Source organism: Cavia porcellus, unplaced genomic scaffold (genome assembly GCF_034190915.1).
Source record: "Cavia porcellus strain 051 isolate PalLab524CR breed Dunkin Hartley unplaced genomic scaffold, mCavPor4.1 scaffold_9, whole genome shotgun sequence".
In the NCBI taxonomy this organism is placed as follows: Eukaryota; Metazoa; Chordata; class Mammalia; order Rodentia; family Caviidae; genus Cavia; species Cavia porcellus.
This window is the reverse complement of record NW_026947492.1, coordinates 17157911-17184809: the sequence shown is the minus strand read 5'-3', so window position 1 is coordinate 17184809 and position 26899 is coordinate 17157911. Positions and strand designations below refer to the sequence as shown.

The following is a 26899-nucleotide window of genomic DNA, read 5'->3' as shown; positions in this document are numbered from 1 at the left end:
TTGGAGCTCAGCTTTGAGTAAGGGATATACTGATCCATAAACAAAGACTGAAAATAAAGCCATGCATATAAGCATATTTCCTTAGTGTAAACTCTCACCTATGAGAACGAAAGCACAAAAAATATATGGAGTAATCAAGATGGGTCATGGTATAGAAAAGTCCATTACCACCCTATATATAGAATTTATCCCTAGTACAATGGGAGACCCTCCAGTGTTCAGTTGTCCATTGTGGACTATCCTGCCTCTGATCCTATAAGCTGACCTACTAAATCCCCCTTGCATGTTTTCATAAACAACAATAGCCAGTATCATATCAAATAAGGGAAACTGAAAGTTTTTCTGCTAAAATCATGAGGAGAAGCATGCATGTTATCATCTCTCTCCCAACATAATTCTCCAAATGTTATCCAAGGAAATCAGGAAGGAGAAAGAAATAAGAGTAGTATGTATAAGAAAGAAGTCAAATTATTATTTTATGATGATTTGTAATGATATTTAGAAGACCCAAAGAATTTCACCAAAATACTCTTAGAATTCATAACCAAATTGAGTAGTACAACAGTATACAAAATCAAGTCACAAAAGTCATTAGAATTCCAAGAATGAACTCACTAAAAATGAAACTAAGAGTACGATGCTGTGTATAAGAAACATTAATGGGGTGTGCTCAGAGCAGGTGGCCTGAAGAATGGCTGTTTACAACACACCCAACAGGAATCTAGGAATCTTCTCTGTTTACAACACACCCAACAGGAATCTAGGAATCTTCTCTGTTTACAACACACCCAACAGGAATCATGTTTTGTGACAAGGGGCACAAAACTTGTGACCTTTCTTGGGAGCAAATGTCCTACACATGCATTCCACATGCTTCCACATAGTTGCCGGATAGTAATAATGTGATGGGACTCAGTAACGGGGGAAAGTGGGTAGCATTTGGTGGGGAGGTGGACATTTTGAGTGTACACATAGGGGATCTGTTGATAGTACTAAAAGTAAAGACTTTGAATTTCTGTTTTCAATAAATTAAAAAAATTAAAATACTTAACAATTAATGTGATCAAAGAAGGGAAAGACTTACATTAACAAAACTGCAGTACCTTCAAAAAAGAGGTCAAAGAAGACATCAGGAAATGGAATGCTAGTCCCTGTTGCTGGGTTGGCAGTACCAATATTGAACAAATTGCTATATTTGTGTAATTAACTACATATTTAATGCAATTGCCTTCAAAGTGCAAATAGGATTGCTCAGAGAACAAAAAAACTGTCCAAACATCCATAATTCACATGAAACCAGAATAGTAAAAATGATCCTGGGGAGCAAGATCTGGGATCGCAATTCCTGATTTCAAGTTATACTACAAAGCTATAGTGATAAAACAATGTGGTACTGGCAAAAAGGAAAAAAAAAAGAAGAAAATAACAAAAGAAATGAAAGAAACAATAAACAATAGCAAGCAATTGACTATCCTCACCGAAAAAAAAAAAAAAAAAAAAAAACCAGTTTCATCAGTGTTACACAATAAAGGATGCTAAAATAACTCAGCTACCTGATCATTGATAAAGATGCCAAAAATATACATGGAAGAGAGAGAGTACTTTAGCACAAATAGAGAGGGGAAAACTGGTTATTCATATCTAGAAGATTAAATGTAGACCTATAGTTCTTACCGTGTACTGAAATAAAATCAAAATGGATAAAAACGTTAAATGTTAAAATGGAAACAATCTATTGGAAAATAAAATAGGTAAAACTGTTGAAAGCATGCTTGTCAGGGACTTTCTAAACAGAACCCCAACTGAACAGGCAATAAAACTGGAATTAAGAAATGGTTTATGTCAATTTAAAAAAAATTTCTGTACAGCAGTGTAAACAACCAACAGAGTGAAGAGATATCTTACCAAATGGGAAAAAAATACCTGCTATTATTCAGACAGAGAACTAATGTGTAGGATTTGTAAGGAACATAAAAAGTTAAATTTCTCAAATGAAAGACCTAATAAAAAATGGGCAACTGAAATAATAGGTACTTCTAAGAATAGGAAGTGGAAAGAACCAATAAATTCATGGACAATGTTCATCATCTCTGGCTATTATAGCAACACATATTAAAATAATACTCACATCTCAGCTTTCTCAAGGAAGAATAGCTGTCATCAGGAAATGAAAAAGCAACAATTGTTGGAGAAGCTGGAGAGAAGAGAAACTTTCAGTATATTTAGTGAGATTGTAAAGTGGTAAAATCATTGTGGAAATCAGTATGGAGATCCTTTAAAACAGTAAAACTTCAAATTCTATTTGACCGAGATCTTCCCCAAGAGATTGTTTTAATTACATGTATGTAACTTCCTTATACTCTTGCTTTGCTCATTGCTTTGTCCTGGAAGGATGTGAATTTTGCTGCACACGTTGTTCTGTCTCTGGAGATGATCGTGGTTTTCTTCCCTCACTTTGTTCTTTTATTAATGTGTTGTGTTACATTGTTTGAATTAAGAAAATCAGCTTACTTCATGCATTATCGTGAGACTATACAGTAGGATGACAATTATTATGGTTGTAGAATTTTAAGCCATCACCATTATATGATTTCATTATACTGTCACAATTACCCAAGAAATTCTGTACATAAATACAGCTAATTGTTTATTTCAGCTCCAATCATTTATAATCCCGAGTGGGCACTAATCCTTCCATTTGTATGGATTTGACTATTGTGGAAATTTACTACAAATGGGATCATAAAATATGTACATTTTTGTGACTGCCTTGTATCATTTGGCATATTTCTAAGCTTCTTTTGTGTTAGAAAACACACAAGTACTTCATTTTTAAGACTAAATAATATTTTAATATATGAATATTCCAAATTTTGCTTATGCATTAATTGGTAAATGAACACTGGGTTACTTTTTATGTTACCCATTACAAATGGTGTCACAATGAATATTTCTATAAAAAACAGACTTTTTTGAAATAGATATATTTTTTGGTTTGGAAATATTTTAAATTTTCTTGGGGGAAACAGAATGATATGATCATATTCTAATTATTTTTAAGCTTTTGAGGAAGTGACAGACTTTTCTCCAAATGTAGTTACACAGTTTTTTGTTTTTTTTTAATTTTATTTAAGGAGAAAAAAAAAGCAGAGAAAGGGTACAAGTTATACAGATTTACAGAAAAAATGAACAGTAGGAAATCACTAGTTAATGGATTACATATTGTCATCCTAGAAATAATTGTTCAAGTCACAAAATTAAAGCTTGTAAAGTGGACATTCCAACAGTGAGACTGCAAACAGTTCCGTTCAATGATCCAATAAAACTCAGTGATATCATTTTCTATCTTATACACTTAAATATACATGCAGTTATATCGTTTAGAGCACTTTCTTTTCCTCTCTTTTGTACAATGACAATTACACATTTTGGGTTTTGTTGCTCCCCCAGTTCTTACTACTTTTTTGGAAGGGAGTAGAACCAAATGTGACCTAAGAGAACAGAGTCAATCAAATCAAAAGGTTGGACATAATAGATAATGTAAAAGCATAATACAAGGTGATCAATAATGGGTACCATAATGCCTCCCGCTATCTCTAATAGAATTGCCTATATCATCAGTCATAATAAAATTGAACAAAACAGTAAAGAACAAAGCTGACAAAACCAAAACATTGGAGACATTATAGGTCTTAAGAAGTAGATAAAAGTCATCGAGAATGGGCATCATAATAAATCTCACTATCTTCACAGCTGTTGCCTAAACTTTTGAACCTGGTACTATCAAGCAAAAGAGAATAGGGGGACATCAGTCAAAAACAAGATGGTGAGAGCAATACAGGACTTTAAGTCAAGATAATGGAAAGTCAAAGTGGGTTACTATAATATATCCTGCTATTTTTTATTTTATTTTTCCTTTTATTAAAAAGATAAAAATAAAAAAGTAAATAATGAAGTGGAGATTGAGATAAAAGAGGGCATAACAGCAAAACAGCGCAGATCAAAACATAACCATTTAAACAGAATAGTGTTTCACCACAAGATAATCCTGACATAAAAGTAATTACCATATTATCTCTTTCCTTGAAATCTTTGAGTATAACTTCGTATACTGTAGCATCAAATATATCAAAACAATGTAAAACCATTTAAGAGAATGACAGCATTACAGGGTATTTAGACTCAACTAACAGAAAATGAACAATGGTTTCTGTATAATCTCCTTGTCTTTAAAAGTTTTTGCTTATACTATCATACATAATAAAAATCCAATAAGATACAACGTGTTTAGATCAATGGAGACAGAAGAAAAAAAGCTTGATGAGACTTCAAAACAAGATGATACTAAATTAGTATTACCTATTAAGACGTCGTTTTCTCCAAAATAGATGTTCCTATCATCCAATCATCTCTGCCTCTTTTCTGTTGAGCTCTTTTTCTGTCATTAGTTGTCAGTTTGTCTTCATTTTGTTTTCTGCTCCATTCATTGTGGCCTCTCTGCCACTATTTCTGGATTCTTTGTATTTTTCTTTTTTAGAATATCCTGCAGTATTCTCTGTAGAGTTGAATTGGTGGTTGCAAATTCCCCAGTTCCTCTTTATCCTGGAAGCACCTTGTTTTTCCATCAATTTCCAGAGATATTTATGCAGGATATATCAATCTTGGCTGCAGATTATTATCTTTCAAAGCTTGAATTATTTCCCCCCACTGTCTTCGTGATTTGATGGTTTGTGCAGAGAAATCTGCTGTAATTCTGATGGGTGTTCCCTTGTAAGTGGTCTGTTTCTTGTCTCTGACAGCTTTTAATATTCTATTGTATTGAATATTGTATTGTATTCAATATTGTATTGAATTTCTGGAATTTTTATTATTATATGCCTGGGTGTTGCTCTGTTTGGGTTGTAGGTGGCTGGTGTCCTGTATGCTTCATACATCTGAGTATCTTTACCTTTTGCTAAATTAGGAAAATTCTCCTGGATTATTTCTGTGAGTACCTTTTGTAGCTCATTTGTTTGTGTCCCTACTTCTTCTTTATGTTCTTAATTCTTAAGTTACGGATCCACTTATCATCTTCTAGTCTTTGTATTATTGCTGTTTGTTTCTTTGTTACTTTTAAGATTTCATTTCATTCTCCCATATTACAAATCTGCCCTCCAGTTCAGATAGTCTGTCCTTAGTTTCTTTCAAGCTGTTATGCCAGTTTTTGATAGAGTTTTTAGTTTCCTGGTAGTCTCTTTGAACCTGCTTCACGTATTCTATGCTTTCTCTATTTTCTCCATCAAACAATTCTCCCCTCTTTTTCTGTTCTTCCATTCCACCATCTGGTTTTTCTTGGGTGGTACTTAGCATTTCTCTAACTATTCTACTTATTTCTAGCTTTAGGTCATTAATAACTTCATTCCTGAACTGATCTATGAGGCTCTCTAGATGGTGCTTTATGTCTATTGGTGTGTTGTCCGCTATTACCTGTTTCTCAGGATTGGGGGCTGAGGAGCCTTTCTTGTTGCTGCCTCTTCCCATATTCTTTGTTTCTTATATACGCAAGCTTATATAGAAGGCCCAGCTTCCCTCCTGGTCAGCCACAGCCTGATCGAATTGCGCTGGCTAGGTGTTCCCGCCCACTGCAGCGTACCAGGGAGTTATGGACCAGGTAGCCTATACGGGGCCCACCCCTCCAGGCCACCCTCAGGCTCTGGGATCTGGGTTGTGTTAGCCTACTGGGTCTCCCCCAGCAGCATCATGTAGGCTAGGCACTTCTCACCAATCCCGCTTGAGAGGGATATGTGGCTGAAGTCGCTGCAGCGCCCCGCTCCCGCACATCTTCCCAGTCCCAGAATGTCCTCTGTTGGAGTCTCCTGGACTGTGGGAGAGTCCCAGTTTTCCCTCACTCACTGGAAGTGGGTGCACGGCTCCCCGCCCATCCTGTTTTCAACTCCATTCGCCGATTGCCATTCTCAGAGCTTCCGCACGTCTCTCTCCCTGGCTGAGCTGATGTAGACACAGCCGCCGTGCGGCAGGAAACCCAAATCGCGGCTTCCAATGGTGCGGGCTCCAGCTTTTACACTGAGGCTTTATCTATTCCTGTTATCGCACCAGGATTGCATTCCCAGTTGGTTTCTCTCAGCCCAATTCGTTCTTGAGTCGGCAGGGCATATCTCCACTTGCTTATGATTCCTTACTCTGCACCCTTCCTGAATTCTAAGGTGGGTGTTTCAGAGAGCTTCTGTAGCTGCTGCTATCTGTCCACCATGTTCTCCCAAGTCCAGTTACACAGTTTTGGATTTCATGCTTGTAGTATTTGAGAGGCCCAGTTTCTCTACATCTTCACCATACTTCAGTATTTTCAGCCTTATGATTACAAAACATCTAATTACTGTATGGTGAAACATTTTTAAGAAAGCAGTGTTTTGTGGTACTGGCGATCAAAGCTTCACGCTTTAGACAAACCCTGTCCTTAAGGTTCTCCCCAGGCTCTTTATGACATAATAAATCCAAGCTGACAGGAGTGATTTTTGAGCTTCACAGTGCTAGATAAAACATTGGCAAACATGTTCTTGATTGACTCAGGAACCCCACTCCCCAGTATGTACATTAGTGGGTGCTGTGCACTCCTTAGGTTCCTACTGCCTGCAGTGCTGTCTCTATGGATAAGAGGCTTTGCTTCTCATCATGTGTTGACCAGCCTTGCATATTCAGCAGTAACTGGGGACCAGTCAGAAAAGCAAAATTCATTTTAGATCTACTGAGTCAGAGACTGTCCGGTAAACTCCAGGGCTCTATGACTTATTACTGGGAAAAGACAGAGTCCACTCCAGAACAACTGTGCCTCTAATCATCAACTACCCTCCTAGTGGTAATTTTTGCTCACAGAGTCAACCATCCTTGCCAATGTGGGCCATGGGAACACAGAAAAGGAACTGTTTGCAAGGTTCAATAATGCAACATAAATGGAAGCCTTTGGCATGTTTCAGTCATGAGTACCACTAGTGAATGTGTGATAGTCACAATCTTGGATAGAAAAGCCCTTATGGAATCTAGAAATTTCACAGGGAATGCCATAGCCACAACAAATTGTCTAACACTTGCTGCTCTAAATATTTCTGCTTATTCCAAATTTCAGAAAACATCCTACCACGGTCCTATAACACACAGAGATTCTTCACTAAAAACGCAGTGAAAACAGTAAGGTTTGTCTGTCTGAATCCATATGAAAGAGATCACAAATAGTCTGGTTCTCTTTTGTATTCAATGTCATTTTTAAAGTGAGGGGAAATTTTTCATTTGTAGAGCAAGGATGTGCTTTGTTCATAGCTTTCCAGGTAAAAATCTGTTTCTCTCCTTTGGATATGTATCCCGAAGTGAGATAAATGGATCATACAGTAGTGCTATGTCAGTATTTTAGAGACTCTCTACCATTACCAACAAAGGTAGTATTAATTGAGGTTCTTTAGGTTTGGTGGTGGGGAGTGTTAGGCTGCTGGATTTGATCAGGACCTGCTATATGCTTCGATGGAGACATCATAGTGAAACTTCTTCAAATGAAGAGTTGATCAAAATTTTAAAATTCTATGTATATATCAGTTAAACCCATCCTCACTCAGCAATTAGGACAGATGAAGGCTGTTTGTGTCTACAATTTTGCAACTACCTTCAAATACAGTATTAATTATATTCACTCCTCTCTTTACATCTTTACCAGAAAACAATTGCCTTTCGAAGGCTGAAGCCAGATTGAAGTCAAGAGCAGTTTGCTCTTTCTTAATAACTACACTCAGATTCCCAGGAGAGGCAACACACACTCAAATGTTTGATGCTTTTATGCCTGGTGACATAAAGCATTCCATGGCTCCATAGTAAAAGGTAATGAAACACTAAGGTCAAGCAAAAACTCCAATGTCAGACTAGTACTGTAGTAACTCCAATGAGATCTTCAAGTGCAGTCCTCCAGTGCCTGAATTGCTTTTTAGATCTTTTCTGTTTTCTGAGATGGTCATGTCTCTGATTAAATCTAAAACCATCAGACAGAAGAAGGCATTTCTTCAGGAGATTAGTTCTTATATGAATCATGAATATGAAAGAAATGGAACTGAGTTATAATACCCCATTTGATGTGCATCAAAAGCAGATAGGGAACAACTGAACTCTTCCAGATGTGGTCACATGAGGTCATATGAGGTAGCGCAATCACTATTAAAAGGCCCTTACCACAGGGCTACAAGTGCTCTGGAGTCAAACTCCCCACCAACCCACTGTGGCCACACTTGCAAGGCGTCCTGGCACTGTGGTTCACCTGAGAAAAGGTGTACAAGTCATTTTTACTGCCTTGAAGTCACCCATTAGTAGATGCTGGGACAACACTTTGGGCACAGCATTGGTGCACCACACGAGCAGTGTGCCCAGGAGCCTGTGGTGCAGGCGATGTTGCTGGTGTCACAGTGCCCAACTGCAGCCTGTGCTGCCCTTTGTTGGCTTTAGGCACCGTGGTCATTTTAATGTTATTTACTTATTTATTTTATTTCCTGTTGCTTAAGGAGCACAGAAAGAATAGAGTTCCCATCCTCACAGTGGCCAAGCAGGGTGACGACATATTTGCTGCAGAGATTTTAACATCTGTGTCCCTGGTATAAATAAATCCCCTTTCATTTCCAAGCTGGTTAGAAGGGAAACTTTCCTGAGCGTCTTTCTTATCCCTGCTGACTGTCCATCCTGATGGATGGGTCTCTGGAGTGTTCTCCTTGGCCCATTGGCTGGCACAAAAGCACTATTCTGAACAAAAGTTGCAGACATATGTATATCCTCTTGGCAGTTTTAGAGATTTGAACAGAAATTCATGGCTCTACCCCCATAATATCTAGGGTATATTTTACCACTACCTGATTCATTAAGTGTGTCAGGCTTCTCTATTTTGCATGTGATTGCTCACTTGCTTCTTCTCTCCATTTCATTCTTCACACACCAAATAGGATTCTTTTTTGTTTTTGTTTTTGTCTTTTTCCTTTTTATCTGTACTGGGGATCAAACTCATGACTGCCTGCTTGCAAGGCAGGTGCTTATGCCTCTGAGCTAAATCCCTACCCCCCACATAGGATTCTTTCTGGTGTCTCCAGACCTATATGCAAACCACGTTGTTTGATTCTCACCCAGTGAACTGTTTTTGAATATGAAAAATATATTTTGTATGTTGCTATGCTCTCATATGATCATTTTATTTTATTTCACATCCTTTTCAATATTTTATTTTTATAGGTACATAAATCATAAAATTCATGCATATTTATGGGGTAAAATATGGTGGTTTGATATGTGTGCCCCTTATCATTTTAGGATTATCTTAGGATAAGAACAGTGATATTATCTTAGGATAAGAACAGTGATGAATCATTTTGAATCATTTGGTTGAGAGTTGTGTCAGTGGCTTTAATTTGTTGTCGAAATCAATACATTTGGCCCATTTCTGAATTCTACACGCTGTCCCATTGAGCTGTCTGTCTGTGCTGTTTTCATGAAGCCCTTCTAACCTATAAAGTTCTAAATTTTGATGAAGCCTAAATTATTTAATCCTTTTCTCCTTTGACACTTGTGCATTAAGTTTCATCTCTGGGAAAGCATTGCCCACTCTAAACCATAAAGATGTGTTTTGTGTTTTCTGTTATCAGTGTCAATATACTTTGTGTTTAGGTCTATATTTTACTTGAATTAATTTTATGAGGCAAATATCCAAAATTGTTTCTTAAATGTGGATATCTAGTTGTTCTAGAAATATTCACTAGCCATCGTATTGCCTTGCATTCCAATTGAACATGAAGTGATAAACTAACTATGTACACCGTATGTTGTATATGCATTATATGTATGTATTATACCTGGAGTGTGAATATTGGTCAAAATCATACTTTTGCATAAAGCAAAAATTACTTTTCATTAACATATATCTTAAATTTCAGCTGACCATATATATGTATATGCATTATGATATAACTGTATGTAAAATACATGGCCATTTCTTTACATATAAATTTTATGTATTATACATAATACATATAATCACTACTCTTATTTAAATTTGTACACATATTAAACAGTGTCAATTGATTTATATGCTGTAGATCTCTAATTTCTTCTAAATGTTATACATTCTTTACTGCATTGGAACCATGTATTGAATTCTTTATTCTTTTATTTTCTTCCTTTCTTGAGAGTGGTGAGAATTAAACCCAGTGCCTCACAAATAACTGGAACACTGTATACCATGCTGTCTAAGCCTTCTAGTTCGTTCTCTAAGTTACTCTTTGAAGACACAGTCTGAAGCATGTGGAAAGACAGTTTTTCTAGCTCCAGTCAATAATACTGAGTCCATGGTCTCCAATTTCAATCTTGCTTTCTTGCTTATCTTCTCATACTGATCATTTCTGGTGCCTACACTTTCAAGAGAATTTTTTATATATTGAATTTCTACTTGATTTCTCTTCATAATCCCTAATTCTTAAATGATCATTCTTGTCTTGAATCAGATGGTTTAATTCAGTCACCTCTCTATTTGTGTCCTCTTTGAGTTCGTTAATCAGTTTACTATGTAATTCTTCATTTATTTATGTGCTCTTTGAGCTTGCTAAGCATTCTTCTAAATGAATTTAGGAATTAGTTTATGATGCATTTGTTTATTTCTTCTTTGATATCTTCAGGTATTTTAAGTATTTGCTGTTGTATTTTTCCTACTGCAGTGTTTGTGAGATCAGATTTGAGGTAGTTAAAAGTTCTCCAAGGCATCTGTTGCCTTGTTTTTCTCCTGAGTGGAATCACTGAAGCTGTCTTTTCTTCTGCAGGTTGTACATTTTTGGTTTCAGTTGCAGTTTTGAGTATGTGGCTAGCTGGCGGCGTTTGGCCTCTATTTTCAATTTTATCAGAGTTGAGAGGGTAGGGTGAACTGACATGTACTCAGATTTTGGTTAATCACCAAAGGGATCTTCTTGATCCCTGCCTCTGTCCCTAAATGATAATCCATGCAGTTGCTTGTGTCCACTCTTTCTATCCCAGTCCAAGTAAGTCTACCAAGTCACTCCCTCAAACTCTTCCATCCCTCTCTGCTTCTCTTCCCATGCTAAACTTTGAGATGGGAGGATTTCTGTGTGGATCCAAAGGATGACAGGATACCCCGTGACAGCAATCACCCGTCTTTGGGGGAGTGATGCAAGGGTGCCTGTCTTGGCATGACTGGAGTGTCTTTTCTCTTCCTCTGCATCACACTGGTCATTACTGCTGCAAACCCCTAGTTAAAATAACCATAATACCTCATTTAACATTTCTTGAGAAGGACAATTCAAGAAATGATTAGACTTGTAAAGTATTTATTATGACACATAATTTGCAGAATACAGTGTGAGGGGGTGGGAACTGATGATGAAGATCTCAGACCAGCATGAAGGTCTGACACCTGAAGAGAGGGAAGTGGAATGATTAGGAAAAGCTCCCAGTTTGGTGCAGTGAAACATCTTCATCACAATGAGAAGTCTCTAAGGAAACATTCCTTATCAGAATAGACCTGTGTTATACAGAAACTTGCCCAGTCTGGTAAGGTCCACCCAGCAAGCACAGTCACTGACTGGGGCACTCCAGAGTAAACATTACAATACACCTAAAGGAGTGTCAGCTGAAGGGTTTTGATAACTGGGCTCCTTGAAGCTAATTATCCTCAAGTATGCCATAGTCCACCTAAAACCACAAATTAACCTCCCACTGTTTTCTGATTATTGATGGTATCATTTATACTTTTTATTGATAATGCTTGTATAATAGTAAATAACTGGCAATGATGTTATTTAAATAGGATGGTCCTACTCAGCAAGTCTTAATTGCATACATGTATTTCTAAAATTCTAAATACAGAGATGGAATATATACATTGAAAGGAATAGAAGTTACATGAAACAGCCTCTATGTAAAAGTATCTTATAGTTTTCTATGGTATAACGTCTATGTAAGTTCACAAAATATTCATAGGAATAACCTTGTTATTCATGTGCATTTATTTTTTCATAAACCTCATCATATCAGTAAAAGATTGAGTAACATAGTTTTACTGACTTAACACACAAGGTTTTTGTACTATATTTACAAAAGTAAATATAGTAAGAAGTATGGGATTTTTTACAAATATTTGACAACTTCCAAGATAGAAATGAATGCAAGTTTTGTAATACGAACCACCATAGTAGGAATAAGCATCAATTTCTTAAGAATTATTCGCTGTTAGTGTCTTTGGGAAAAATAAGTTATATTGTATTCTCTTTAATAATAGAGACTAGAGGTTCTTAGAAAATATGCAATAATCTTGTGTCATTAGTCAAAGGGAACAAAAAGAATCATGAACAAATGGGTAGAAAAGACGTAAAAATGCACAGGACTGCAGAGATATGATTTTGCTTTACATCAGTTCTACTGCATACACCAGTAATAATATGGACAATGATACATGAGATATGAGCAAAAGCTGAAACTTCAGTGTTTTATATACAAAAATTATATGTTTTTAAATTAAGAGTATACAGGAAGGCAAAAATATAAAAGAAAAATTAAAAACTACAGTGTACATGTGGCTTAAATATTCCTTTTGTTATTCACATTGAGAGAAGTTCCTGATATACACAATCAAAAATTGAGAGAAGATAATTACTAGAGATGAGATAACAAAAATATACTAAATTATATTATCTCATAACATCTTGTAAACATGAACAAATTCTATTCAGGAAAACACAGCAAATTTTAATGCCCTTCAACTTACTTACTTTATTAATGCTTTTGATAAGAATGTCTCTTCTTTGAATTTTAATCATGACATTCTTCAAAGCAACTTTTATATCGTTGTTTCTCAAACTGTAAATCAGCATGGGTACTACATCAGTGGAAAATACAGTAGAATTTTTCTCTGGTCCATAGATCCAAGAGAAGAATGTTTAAAATATATAAATGCTCCTGAACCAAAAAACAGAGAAACAGCATTGATGTGAGAGCTGCAGGTATTGAAAACTTTGAATGTTCCCTGTGTAGATTTGATGTGCAGATCGTTTGTGATGATGAACATATAAGACACTAGGATGGTGACACTGGGGACTGTGATATTCACACCCATCACAATGAGCACTACTACCTCATTGACAAAGGTGCTGGTGCAAGAGAGTTGGAGGAGGGGCAGGATGTCACACAAGTAATGGTTGATGATACTGGCCCTGCAGAAGGTCAGGTGAAGCAGGCAGCCTGTGTGAGCACTGGCTCCAGCAAAGCCCATTGCATAGGCAGCAAGAGATAGCCCAGAGTAGACCTTCTGGGACATGATGACCTTATACAGCAGTGGGTGACAGATGGCCACATAGCAATCATAACCCATTTCAGTCAACATGTAGCAATCAGAGATGACGAAGAAGAGAAAGAAAAACAGCTGAGTCATGTACCCCACATAGGAGATGCCATTCTTCTTTGAGACAAAGTTCATCAGCATTTTGGGAGTGAAAACAGAAGAGTAAAGAGATCAATGGAGGAGAGGTTAAAGAAGAAATAGTACATGGGGGAGTGGGGTGAAAACTGAGAACCAACAGAACAATCAATCCTAAATTGCCTGCCAGCTTGACAAAGTAAATTATCAGAAACAGGTAAAAGAGGAATGTTTGGAGCTCTGGGTGATCTTTTAGTCTAGCAAGAAGAAACTCAGTGACCAAGGAGTCATTTTCTTTCTTTTTTTTTTTTTTTTAATTTTATTTAAAGAAAAAAATGCAGTAAAAGGGTACAAGTAATACAGAATTTCAAAAAAATGAACAGTAAGAAATAAGTAGTTACTATATTACATCATGTCATCTTAGAAATACGTGTTCAAGTTACAAAATTAAAGCATGCAATGTGGACATTCAAACAGTGACACTGCAAATAGTTCTGTTCAATGATTCAACCAAAACTTAGTAGTATGGTCATCTGTCTTACACACCTAAACACACTTGCAGTTATAACCTTTAGAACACTTACTTTTCCTCTCTTTTTTTACAATAACAATTACACATTTTGGGTTTTATTACTCTCCTAGTTCTTACTACTTTTTTTTGGAAAGAGAATAAAACCAAATTTGACAAAACAAACCAGAGTCAGTTAAAACAAAGGGTGGGCATAGTACATGATGTAAAACAGAATGCAAGGTAATCAACAATGGTTACAATGATGCCTCTTGCTACCTTAAACAGAATTGCCTCAGGTATAATAAAATTGAACAAAACAGTAAAGAACAAAACCAATAAAATCAAAACATTGCAGACATGAAGGACTTCAAAAGAAGATAATAGTCAAACCAGAATGGGCATCATAGTGAATCTTGTTGTCTTCAAAGTAGATACCTATACCCTCAAATTTAGTACTATCAAAAAAAAAACCAGAATAAAGTAAAATAAGTCAAAACAAGATCGTGAGAGAAATACAGGGATTCAAATCAAGTTAATAGGAAAACCAAAAAGTTCTGTAATATATTCTGCTGTTTTTAATTTTTTTCCCTAATTAAAAAAATAAATACATTTTTAAAAAGGGGGAGATTGAAATAAAACAGGACATAACAACATAATAGTACAGGTCAGAACAGAACAATATAAGCAATATAGTGTTTCACAACTAGATAACCCAACTTAATAGTAGTTACCATAGTGTCTGTTATGGTTTGAAAATTGGTGGTCAGCTTAATGCCAGCTGGATTACATCAGCATGCATTGAGAGAAGACGCTCCACCTGAGGAGGGATTGAGGTGTTAAGGAGGCCTTGTGGGTTTTCCTACGAGTTGCTGTCTGAGCTATTGGTTCTCCTGGTCTTCACATCAAGCATTGCTTCCTGGCTCCGAAGGGGAAGACATGTGCTGCCTGGCCTCCAGGATGACTTGTCACGATGCTTCCTGGCACGTACCCACTGTGCTTGTCGTCAGAGTAGCTCGGGGCCTCTGGGTCGCTGAGGACAGCTGTGGTGACTTTCAGGACAGCCCTATTCTTTGTTGTGAGTGTTACTTCTTGGCTCCAGTGTAGAAACCTCATCCCACTAGCACAGCTCCTTCATCCTCTGGCATAGACTTTCTGGCTTCCACTGCTGACCCTTGGGTCTTCTTGGCACGAATCTGTAAAAGAGATTGGTGTGAGTCCTTGTAGGCTCTGGACTTCCAGTTGGACTCGTGGAGGCCTTGTCCTGAGCTCTGGGTTTTTATCTGGACTCATGTGGGACATTGCCATGGCATTTAGACTCTTGACTAAATAATCTATGTCATTGGTGTTGCGGATAGATTTCCTGCATTCTCCTGTGTTAACTTCCGATGACCATTATAAAAATATTATAAACTCCATGTCCTGATCTGAATTGTTCTCAGTGTATAATCCCCGATTACAACAGTGTCTCTTTCCTTGAAATATTTGAGTATAGCTTCGAATACTACAGCATCAAATATATCAAGACAGTGTAAAATCATTCAAGAGAATGAAAGTATTACAGGGTATTTAGAACCAGCTATATGAAAATGAACAACGTTATCTATATTATCTCTTTCCTATAAAAAATTGTGTTTATACTATCACATATAATAAAATCCAGTGATACAACATGATAAAAACAATGGAGACAAAAGAACAACAGTTTGATGGGACTTCAAAGAAAGGTGATATTAAATCAACATTATTATGATGTTGTGTTTTCTTCAAAATAGCTGTTCATATCATCACAGACAATAAAATCAAATATTCCAAAATAAAAACATTCCAAATAATGAGTGAAAACTTTATAAGGCTTCAAAGCCATATAATGGGGAATCATGATTACCACATACTTTTATGTATTTGTATAATTTCTTATACTAGGGAAACTATTTGGAATTCGTACATGTGAGTTTATTTCACTTATGAGTATGATCTCAAGCTGAGCCCATTTATTTATAAATATTTCAATCTGATCATTCTTTATGGCTGAGTAGCACTCCATTGTATAAAAACACCACAACTGTTTTATCCATTCCTCAGTTGATGGACACTTGGGTTGTTTCCAAGATCTGGCTATTAAAAATTGTGCTTCTGTAAACATGGGTGCACATATATCACTGTGGTGTGATGCTTTCAGTTCTTCTGAGAATACACCTAGAATGGAATAGCGGCGAGAAATGGGAATTCCAATCCCAGCTTTTTGAGAATTCTCCAGACTGACCTCCACAATGGTTGAACCATTCTACACTCCCACCAACAGTGCAGGAGAGTTCCTTTTTCCCACAGCCTCTCCAGTATTTGTTGTTGATGATTTTCTTGATCCTGGCCATTCTTTCAGGAGTGAGATGGAATCACAGTGTGACTCTAATTTGCATTTCTCTAATGAGTAATGATGATGAACATTTTTTCATTTATTTATTTGCTATTTGTATTTGTTATCTGAGAATTGTATATTCATCTCAGATGCCCATTTTTGGATTGGATCTTTGAATTTGGGGGGTCTGATTTATTTAAATCCTTTGTATGTTTTAGACAGAAGTCTTTTGTCTGAGTGACAGTACACTAAAATATTTTCCCAGTTCTTTTCACTATTCTGGAGATTTCTTTTGACATGCAGAAATTTTTTAATAAGAGATGACCCCAGTTATTGGTTCTGGGAAGGATTTCCTGTGTGGCCTGAGTCCTGTTCTTGAATTCTCGACCTACCCCTATGTCTTTAAGCTTTCTACCCAATTCGTCTTCTAATAGATTTAATGTTTCTGTTTTAATATTCAGATGTTTGATCCACTTACATTTTATTTTAGTACATGGTGATAGGCATGGGTCTAGTTTTAGTTTTCAGCATATGGAGAGCCAGTTTTTCCAACAACTTTTGTTAAAGAGACTGTCAATCTTCCAGGGAACCTGTTTGGACCCTTTATCAGAGATAAGGTGGTTAAGTGTCTTTGTAGTGGTGGTTGTATCTTTTAATCTATTCCATTGATCTTTGGCTCTGTTTTTATTCCAGTACTTTGTTGGTTTTACTACAGTTGCTTTGTAATATAACTTCTTGTCAGGGATTGTGATGCTTCCTGCCTTGCCTTTGCAGCTTAGTACTGTCTTTGCTGTTCTAGGTCTCTTCTCAGTCCAGATGAAATTTAGGAGTGACTTCTTGAGATCTATGAGGTATGTTGATGTTATTTTAATTGGGATTGCATTGAATATGTATAACATTTTTGGGAGAATGGCCATTTTCACAATATTTATTCTTCCTATCCATGAGCAAGGGATGTCTTTCCATTTTCTGAGATCATCTTCATTTTTTTTTCAGTGTATTATAATTTTCCCTGTATAGGTCTTTCACTTGTTTCATGTGAGTAATTCCTAAATATTTCATTTTTCAGTTGCTAGTGTGAAGGTTGTGGTTTCTCTTATTTCTCTCTCAGTTATTTTGTTGTTAGTGTATAGGAATTTTAATTGATTTTTGAGTATTGATTTTGTATCCAGCTACATTGCCCAATTTATTTTTTATATCTAACAGTCTTTCAATGGAGTTTTGGGTGTCTTCTATGTAGAGTATCATGTCATCTGCAAACAATGGTAATTTAACTTCTTCTTTTCCTATCATTACCCGTTTATTTCTCTCTCTTGTCTAATTGCTCTGGCTAGTATTTCCAGTACTATATTCAATAGGAGCAGTAATAAGGGACATCCTTGTCTTGTGCCTAATTTTAAAGTAAAAGCATTCAGTTTTTGGTCATTTAGTATGATACTGGCTGTTCATTTCTCATAGATGGCCTTTATTATATTGAGGTACATTCCATCTATTCCAATTTTCTGTAAAGTTCTCTTCATGAATGAATGTTGGAACTTATCAGTAGCTTTTTCTGCAGCTATAGAAATGATCCTATGATTCTTATTTTTGACTTTATTGATATGGTGGGTTACGTTTATTGATTTGCATATGTTGAACCATCCCTACATTCCTGGAATGAATCCCACTTGGTTATAGTTGTAATCTTCTTGATGATTTGCTGCATCCTATTTGCCAATATTTTATTGAGGATTTTTGCATCTATGTTCATTAGGGATATTGGTCTATAGTTCTCTTTTTTAGTTGGGTCTTTCTCAGGTTTTGGTACTAGAGTAATATTTACTTCGAGGAATGACTTAGAAAGGATTGCTTCATTTCAGTTTCATTGAATAGTTTGAGGAGTGTCGGGATTAACTCTTCTTTGTATTTCTTGTAGAATTCTGCGGTGAATCTGTCTGGGCCTGTGCTCTTCTTTGTAGGTAAGGACTTACTTACCTTTTCAATTTCAGTAATAGAAATTGGGTTATTCAACAGTTTTACATCTTCTGGATGTAGCTTTGGTACTTCATGTTTTTCTAGAATCTGTCTATTTCTTCTGTGTTACCAAACCTTTGAGAATAGAGGTTTTCGAAATAGTTGTTGATGATCTGTATTTCTATAGAGTCTGTAGTGATTTCACCTTTTAGTCATTGATTCTTTGGATTGTTTTGTTAGTCTCTACTGCATTGATTTCTGCTCTGATTTTTATAATTTCTTCCCTTCTTTTGCCTTTGGTCTTGACTTGCTCTTCTTTTTTTAGATGTTTGAATTATTTATTTGTATTCATTCTGTTTTCCTCGTGTGGGAAATCAGTGCAATAAATTTTCCTCTGAGGGTGGTTTCATTGCTTTCCACAGATTCTGGTAAGTTATGTTTGTATTTTTGTTTGCTTGTAGGTATTGTTTAATTTCTTCTTTAATTTCCTCTGTGACCCGTTCATTACTTAAGAGTGTGATATTGGGGCTGGGGATTTAGCACAGCAGTATAAGCGCCTGCCTTGCAAACAGGAAATCGTGAGTTCAATCCCTGGTACCGACAAAAATGAAAAAGAAAAAAAAAAAAGAGTATATTATTCAGTTTCCGTGTGTTTGTGGTATGTTGAAGTATCATTTATCATTAATTTCTAATTTCATAGTGCTATGATCCAGTAACATGCATGGCATAATTTGAACTTTTTTGCATTTATTTAAAATAAGTTCTGTGAGCTAATACATGGTCTATTTTAGACAATGACCCATGTACTGCTTAGAACAATGTGTATTCTCATGTTTTTGTGTGGAACAATCTGTATATATCTATCAAGTCCATTTGTTCACAGGTGTGATTCAGTTCTGTTTCTTTGCTGATTTTCTGTCTGATTGATCTGTGCCTAACTGTTAATGGTATGTTAAGGTATACTGTTATAATTGTGTTAATGCTAATTTGGTTTTTCATTTCTGTTAATACTTGTTTTATATAATTGGCTGCTCTGGAATCTGGTGCATAAATATTTAAGATATTTATCTCATCCTCTTGAAATTTTCCCCTATCCAGTATGTAGTGACCTTCTTTATCTCTTCTGATCATGACTGGCTTAAAGTTCACATTCTCTGCAAACAGAATAGCTACTCACCCCCCCCCTTTTGGGGTTGGTTACTATTGTATGAAGTATTGTTTTCCATCCTTTGACTTTCAGTCTCTTAGTATCCTTGTGGATAAGATGGGTTTCTTGCAGACAGCATATGGTTGGATTTTGTTTCTTGATCCATTCTACCACGGTTTCTTTTTAATTGTTGCATTGAGCCCATTTACAATAATGGTTATGACTATTAAATGTTGGTTTATTGTTGATATGTTATCTCTCTGCTGTTGCATCTTTATCAATCTGTTCTGTTTAATTGCTTTGCTTAGTGGTTTATTCCTAAGTGCATCTAAACTGTCCTTCTCTATGCTTTGCCAATTCACTTGGTGATCATGAAGTTTTTCAACTGTTCTTTGTCAAGAAAGTAGCTCATTTTTCCATCGATTTTGAAAGACAGTTTTTCAGGGTGCATCAGTCTAGGTTGGAAATCATTTTCCTTTAGGGTCTGAACTACTTCACTCCATGCTCTCCTTGACTTTATTGTCTGTGCTCAGAAGTCTGCTGTGATTTGATTAGTTTTCATTTATAAGTGATCTGTTTTTTCTCCCTGACAGCTTTTAATATTCTATTCTTATGTTGGATTTCTGGGATGGTGATTAATATATATCTGGGTATAGTTTTATTTTGATTATCACTATTTGGAATTCCATATGCTTCACTGATCCTGATGTCAGTTTCCATTCTCATGTTTGAGAAATTTTCATCTATTATTTCTCTAAATATCCTCTTGACATCTTTTATGTTGTTCCCTTCTTTTTCATTAATCCTTATCAATCTTATGTTGTTTTTCTTTGTGTCTTCTTGCAGTTGCTGAATTGCTATTTCCTGATTCCTTGTTAATTTTAAAAGATCTTTCCTTCCATTTTCACTATCTTCAATCTTGTCTTCAAGTTCTGAAATTCTATCTTCAGTTTCATTAAGGCAGTTTTTACAGCTTTCAACTGAATTTTTTATTTCCTGTATATCTCTTTGCATCTGTTTTATTTGTTCTGTTTGTTTCTTATATTGCCTTCCCACGGATTCTATCTTTTTGTTTAGTTCCAGTAGTTTTTTTAACTGTGTCTTCTTTAGATATGTTCAGCATCTCCTTCATTTCTTTTTTCATTTCTTCTATTACCTGGGAGATTATTTCTAGTTTGAATTCTTTTAAAGCTTCCTGAAGTTGCTTCTTTATTTCAGTTGCCTTTATGTCCAATATTTAAGGTGTGTGGCATGTATTTTCTTCTATGTACATAGTTCCTAAGGTTTCTTAGGATGAGCTGGAAGTTTGACGTTGTATTTTGGTCTTTCATTTTGTTATATTCCTATATTTCTGTTTTTATGTGTTTCAAGTGCTATTTCAAGGCTTACTGAGGGTCTGTTGGAAATCTTCTTCTATGCCCTGAGCTCATGGGACTCTGGTCATTCACTTCCCTGGATTGAGAAAGGGTCTGGAGGTGGGGCAGGCCAGCTGAAGCCCAGCCTCTGGATCCCATGGCACCTGCCTGATTGCTAAGAAGTCCAGAGTTTGCCAAGCATGGCTGGGAGTGGGGAGTTCGTTGGAGGCCTACTCAGGACCCACCAGACTCTGAGGAGTCATTTTCCAATATCTTCTTCATTGTCAAAAATCTGGGAAGATAAAAGAAATTTTAAACAGAGGATTCATCTGTCTGTCTCCAAACTCTCCTTCATAGTGATGGAATTGGGAGAATCTACTGGACTTTTTTTTCATGGCATCTGTAAATATTACCACATCCTCTCCCCTTAACATTTTAATTACTGGATATTTCCTCTAATTAGCTAAATATGACAAACATCCACCTGTCCTCTCTAGAAGATAAAGAGATAAAGTGGCTTAGATATAACTAGTTCATGAGCTTAGACACTGCAAGTAGTGCTAGCAAATCTCCCTGTCACTCTCATTGACCTTCACCTTGTGGTTCCTGTTAACGTTTCCATTATTCTACCAGATACCTCAGTTTCTCTAGATAGCCAGCCTTTGAAAATTCCCTATGGCAGAGCTGCACCACATTCTATTACTCTGCTTCCTAAAAGGTGGTTCCTGTAGTCTGTACTGTTGCTAGATGCCTTACTGCAAGAATCCACAAACTCAGCTATTGAATTGACAATTATAGGGGACTTCTGTGATTTGTGGGCAACCCTGATATTTATGATCAATCATAGCTTCTACTACATCCAAGATAGGAAGAGGATGACAAGGTCAAATGTGTTTTCAAAGAGCTTTGAATGAGATAATGAGAGATAGTTAGTTTAGGTACTTGTTATGTTTGTCAACTTTCAAAAGATTTGCCAAGTATATACTTTTTGACATGTAAACTCACCACATATCACAGATTTCTCTCCGTCTGTCTGTCTGTCTGTCTGTCTGTCTGTCTCTCTCTCTCTATCTCTCTACCTCTCTCCCTTTTTCTTTGAAGAAGACAGGAAAGCATCTCCTTCCTGCTGCTACTGTGCTCTTAATCATCTGAGGCTGTCACAGCTCATTGTGGCTACATTGCCAATGACACCAACACAGCCATGACAAGATTAGACCATTGTGGGCAGTAGATAAAGGCAGAATCCCACACCGGTGAGTTTCTCTTTGTAACATAGTCACTCTCATTTTTCAGCCTCTTGAAGAAGAAAAAATGTAACTAGAGAATGACACTCACCCTCCTTCTACTGAGTGAAACTGTGCTGGTCCTCAGTGGGTGTCTCACCTCCACTGTCCTCAAGAAGATGCGACCTCAGAGCTGTTGGAGCAGACCAGATGCAAACACAAAATCTTTCCTGGAATTCCAAAAGGGTCACTGGCCAATCTCACAGTCCGTATGTCCCAAAGTTAAAGTGTCCTAAAGCTCATCACACATGCTCAGGGCTTCTGAAGCTTTTGTACCTGATTAGAAATCCAGGAATAATTGTTCCCAGGAGCTTTTCTATAGTGAAAAACCAGGAAAGAAAAATTGCTGCTGTCTGTGTTTGAACTCTGCTTCATGATAGCAGATACAATCTTCCCAGATTGTATGCCTGTACAGTCCCCAGGCATATAGGGATGAGCCTTCCACTGCTAATTATATATAAGTAAATATAAGTAATATCAGTGAAATTATTCATTAATCATATTTATGGATAACCTCTTGGTTTAGACAAATATTTGTCCAGTGTCTGTTATACTTTTTGTTAATAGTTGAAATATCTTTAAAGATTCTGGATATATTCTCAGATATATACAGGTATCCTAATATATCCTATATATAGCTTTTTGATTAAGATCAGTGTATCAATACAAATATTGTGTACTAATTATTACTAATTTTATGAATATTAGTTACTTTGTGTTTTTCAGTCAGCAGGTCTTTCAATGATTACAATCAAATTTATCAGAGAAAGTAGTATTTATGAACTGTAATTTCAAGAAAATAAGACTAGAACTTCCTTGTACATATCGACACTTGCTATTACTTATTAGAAGACATTAGTTTTTCTTTAAAATTTTTTAAAATAAATTTTGATAGGTTTTGACAAATGTGAGCACCCCTGAAACCAGTCAAGGGTTGAGAGAGGGAACAGACCTGCCCTCTTGAAAGTTCCCCAATCCTACCTGTCACCTGCAGCTCATCCTAGCAAGGCTGGTCTGCTTTCCATCATCACAGACTACTTTACTGTTTCTGGAATTTTATAGGAATTGAATTGTAAGGCCTATAATTTTATTACTTAAAAATGTATTTAGAACTAAAGGAGAGGGGACAGAGAGAGAGACAGAGAGACAGAGAGAGAAAGGAAGGGAGAGAGGGAGAGTGTGTGTGTGCTTACAGAAAGGCAAAGAGAGACATGGAAAGGTAGGGAGAGTGAGAGGTTGACAGGGTTTAAGAAGCTGCTCACACAATCACAGGGCTGGAACACAGAGGGACGGTCAGTAGGCTGAGGACACAGGAGTCACTAATGTTTTGAGGAGGAATTTCCTCATTTCCTGGAAACTTTGTTTGTAGTTTTCTGGGAATTTAATTTTTTTGTTAAAACAGACCACACTCATAGCAACAACAAAGACTGTAATATATCCAAAGAAATGGACTTGATTTTAAATTTTTAACTGATTGTGAACTCACAAGAAGTTAAAAAAAATGATACAGATTCTCTTGGACTCTTTGCCCTTTTCATCCTGTAGTGACAGCTTCCATAGCTATAGGACACGAGCATAATCAGCAAAGTGACTTTTGTTAAGCAGTGGTAACTACCCGCCAGAACTTATTCATGCTCCTCAGTTTCAGTTCAGCAGTGTCTGTGTGTGGATGTATGCAGAATGCATGCGACTTGATCCTATGTAGATTTTCAAATAACCATCACACTCATCAGGATGCAGAATTTTCCACTATCTTAAGTGAATCTCCTCCTCCTACCTGTCTGAAGTTCTACCAGTCCCCTCCCTTTTATCTTTGTTTTCTGATCATCACTAATCAGATCCCTGTTTGTTTAGTTCTAGTATTTTTAGAACGCTGAATAGATCCACAGGACACATAACTTCTTTTAAAAAAAAAAATATTTAAAAGGGAAAAAAGGAAAAAGCCAAACAAAACAAAACAGTGTAAAGGTACAAGTAATACAGTACTACAAAAAATAAAAATAAAAACAGTAAGAAATCACCAGTTAATAGATTACACATTGTCATCTTAGAAATAGTTGCTCAAGTCACAGGATCAAACCATCAAAGTGGACACTCAAACAGTGAGACTGCAAACAGTTGTGTTCAATGATCCAATAACAACTCAGTAATATTGTCATCTATCCTAACACTCCTAAACACACTTGCAGTTCTATCCTTTAGAGCACTTTTGTCCCTTTCTTTTTTACAACAAAATTTACACATTTTGGGTTTTATTACTCCTACCTGTTCTTATTTCATTTTTTGGAAGAAAATAAAACCAAATATGAGTAAACAAAGCTGAAAGTCAGAACCAAGGATAGACATAGCACATGATGTAAAAACAGAGTACAAGGTTATCAACAATGGTTACCATAATGCCTCTTGATTTCATAAAAAGAATTGTGTATTTCTTTAGGTATAATAAATTTGAACGAAACAATACAGAACAAGACCAATAAAACCTAAACATTATCAACATTACCGGACTTCAAAAGAAGATAATAGTCAAACCAGAATGGGCATCACAGTGAATCTTATTGCCTTCAAAGTAGTTGCCTATACCCTCCAACTTGATACTATCAAACAGAATGGAACAGAGTCCGATCAGTCAAAACAAGATAGTGGGTGTAATACAGGACTTAAAATCAAGTTAATAGGGAATCAAAAAAAGTTATTTAAATTTTTAAAATTTATCTTAAATACAAATTTTTACCCACATGTGAATTGCAGATCTCTCCTAGTTTCTGTTTTTCATCTTATGACCTCAGATAATAGAAAAAACCAATTTTGAAATTTTAATTTCTAATAGATTTTTGTGTTATGTTAAAGAAATCTTTGCTAGTCACCAATTTCAAAGGAGATTTGCATCACTGTTTTAGAGTTTCAAGTTCTGAATTTTAAGCCTATGATATTTATAAAATTAATTTTCATATACAGTACATGCCATTGATCTAATTTATGACAATGATGATAATGGTGCATTTAGATATCTTTTCATTCTGAGAGAGTCTCAGTAAGTTGTCCAGGTTAGTCTCCAAATTGTGACCTTCCTGTCCTAGCCTCCTGAGTAGCTGGGATTAAATGCCTTGGATATTGCGCCCCATTGAATTTGAATACATCACTATTATAGCATCATTTTTTAAAATAGCAGACCACAGTGAAGATTGGTTTGTTTCAGATTTACATATAGGAGACTTCCTGTTTTATCCTCCAGAAAGAATGTCTGTAACACCAAGATTTCCACAGATCTCAGGATCTGACAGAGACAAGCTGAACACAGACTATGTCCCACCATGAGTCTTCAAGAAAGCACGTGTGGTAATTAGGAATCATCTTAAAGTGGACCCACTAGCATGGTTATGAGTAGAAAGGACAGCAGGGATCATTAGGGGAGATGCTTTGAATGCTAATATGCTGCTGATGGAAATATAAAACAGCAGTGTCTGTTTTGATCACGGTTTGACTGTTTTGGAAAAAAGTCAAACACAAACCTTTCAACTACACCTTCCCATCAAGCTTTTTCCCCTTGGTGTCAATGAACTAACTCCCCAAATTTTGAAGTCATACATCAGTGCCCAGTAGTGTTAGTTATACATTACTCCTCACCACTACTGATCTACATCTACTCATTCTTGTTCATTAGCTTGAGTTGAAATTATTCTTTAAAATGATGCTATAATAATAATGTGTTCAAATTCAACTGGAAACACTGTTCAAGGCATTTAATCCCAGCTACTCAGGAGGCCGAAGCAGGACGGTCACAAGTTATAGACTAACCTGGACAACTTACTGACACTCTCTCAAAATGAAAAGATATCTAAATGCACCATCATCATCATAATCATAAATTAGATCAATGGCATGTACTATATATGAAAAATAATTTTACAAATATCACAGACTTAAAATTCAAAAGTTGAAACTCTACAACAGTGATTAAAAACTGAAGGCAAATATCCTTTGCATTTGGTGACTAGCAAAGACTTCATTAATGTAACACAAAGTCTATTAGAAATTGAAATTTCAAAATTAGTTTTTTCTATTATCTGAGATCATTAAGATGAAAAACAGAAACTAAGAGAGAAGATCTGTAATTCACATGTTGGTTAAAAATTTACATGTGAGATAAACAAAATCTTAAATTGAGCAAGAAGAAAAACAACTATAAAAAGTAGACAAACAGTGCAAGTCATTTCCCCAAAGAGATTACCTAAATGGCGCACAAGTACAAGAAAATTGTCCCATGTCATCAATCAATTAGAAAATATAAATCAAAGTAACAAAAATGTCTACTTCAACTTACCGTACTATATACTCCATTATCAGCTACAGCATAGTAAAGAACATACATTTGTAAAAGTTGATTTTAACAAAATGAGCCCGGTTCTGCAAAAACAGCCACAAGACACACTGAATGATGCAAAAATTGTAACCACTTTTTTTTTATTTTATTACTCCTTAGTTCTTATTACTTTTTTGGGGGGGAGAGAATAAAGTCAAATATGGCAAAACAAAGCTGTCAGTCAAAACCAAGGATAGACATAGCACATGATGTAAAACAGAGTACAAGGTTATCAACAATGGTTATCAACGATGTCTCTTGTTTCCTTAAAAAGAATTGTCCAAATTGTAACCACTTTTGAAAACTATTTACCAGGTTTTTAAAAATCTAAACATTATGTAATCCAACCATTCCATCCCTTGCATTTGCTTATGTTAACAGTTAATTCAGCTGACCATATTGAGTCTGAATTTGGTTACTAAGCTAGCAATAGAAGCATTTATACTGAAGGCAAAGTTTATACACTTCTAGGCTATAAAATGTTTTTTTTTTGTAAAGAAAT

At 36.0% G+C, this 26899-nt stretch overlaps 3 pseudogenes; 2 read left to right on the top strand and 1 right to left on the bottom strand.

The window, feature by feature from the left end:
• Positions 1–661: 661 nt before the first annotated feature.
• Positions 662–758, top strand: LOC111757707 (small nucleolar RNA SNORA11; annotated as a pseudogene).
• Positions 759–763: 5 nt separating this feature from the next.
• LOC111757708 (small nucleolar RNA SNORA11) lies at positions 764–861 on the top strand (annotated as a pseudogene).
• A 10184-nt stretch (positions 862–11045) lies between these two features.
• On the bottom strand, positions 11046–26406 carry LOC100719430 (olfactory receptor 8B3-like; annotated as a pseudogene).
• Positions 26407–26899: the final 493 nt, after the last annotated feature.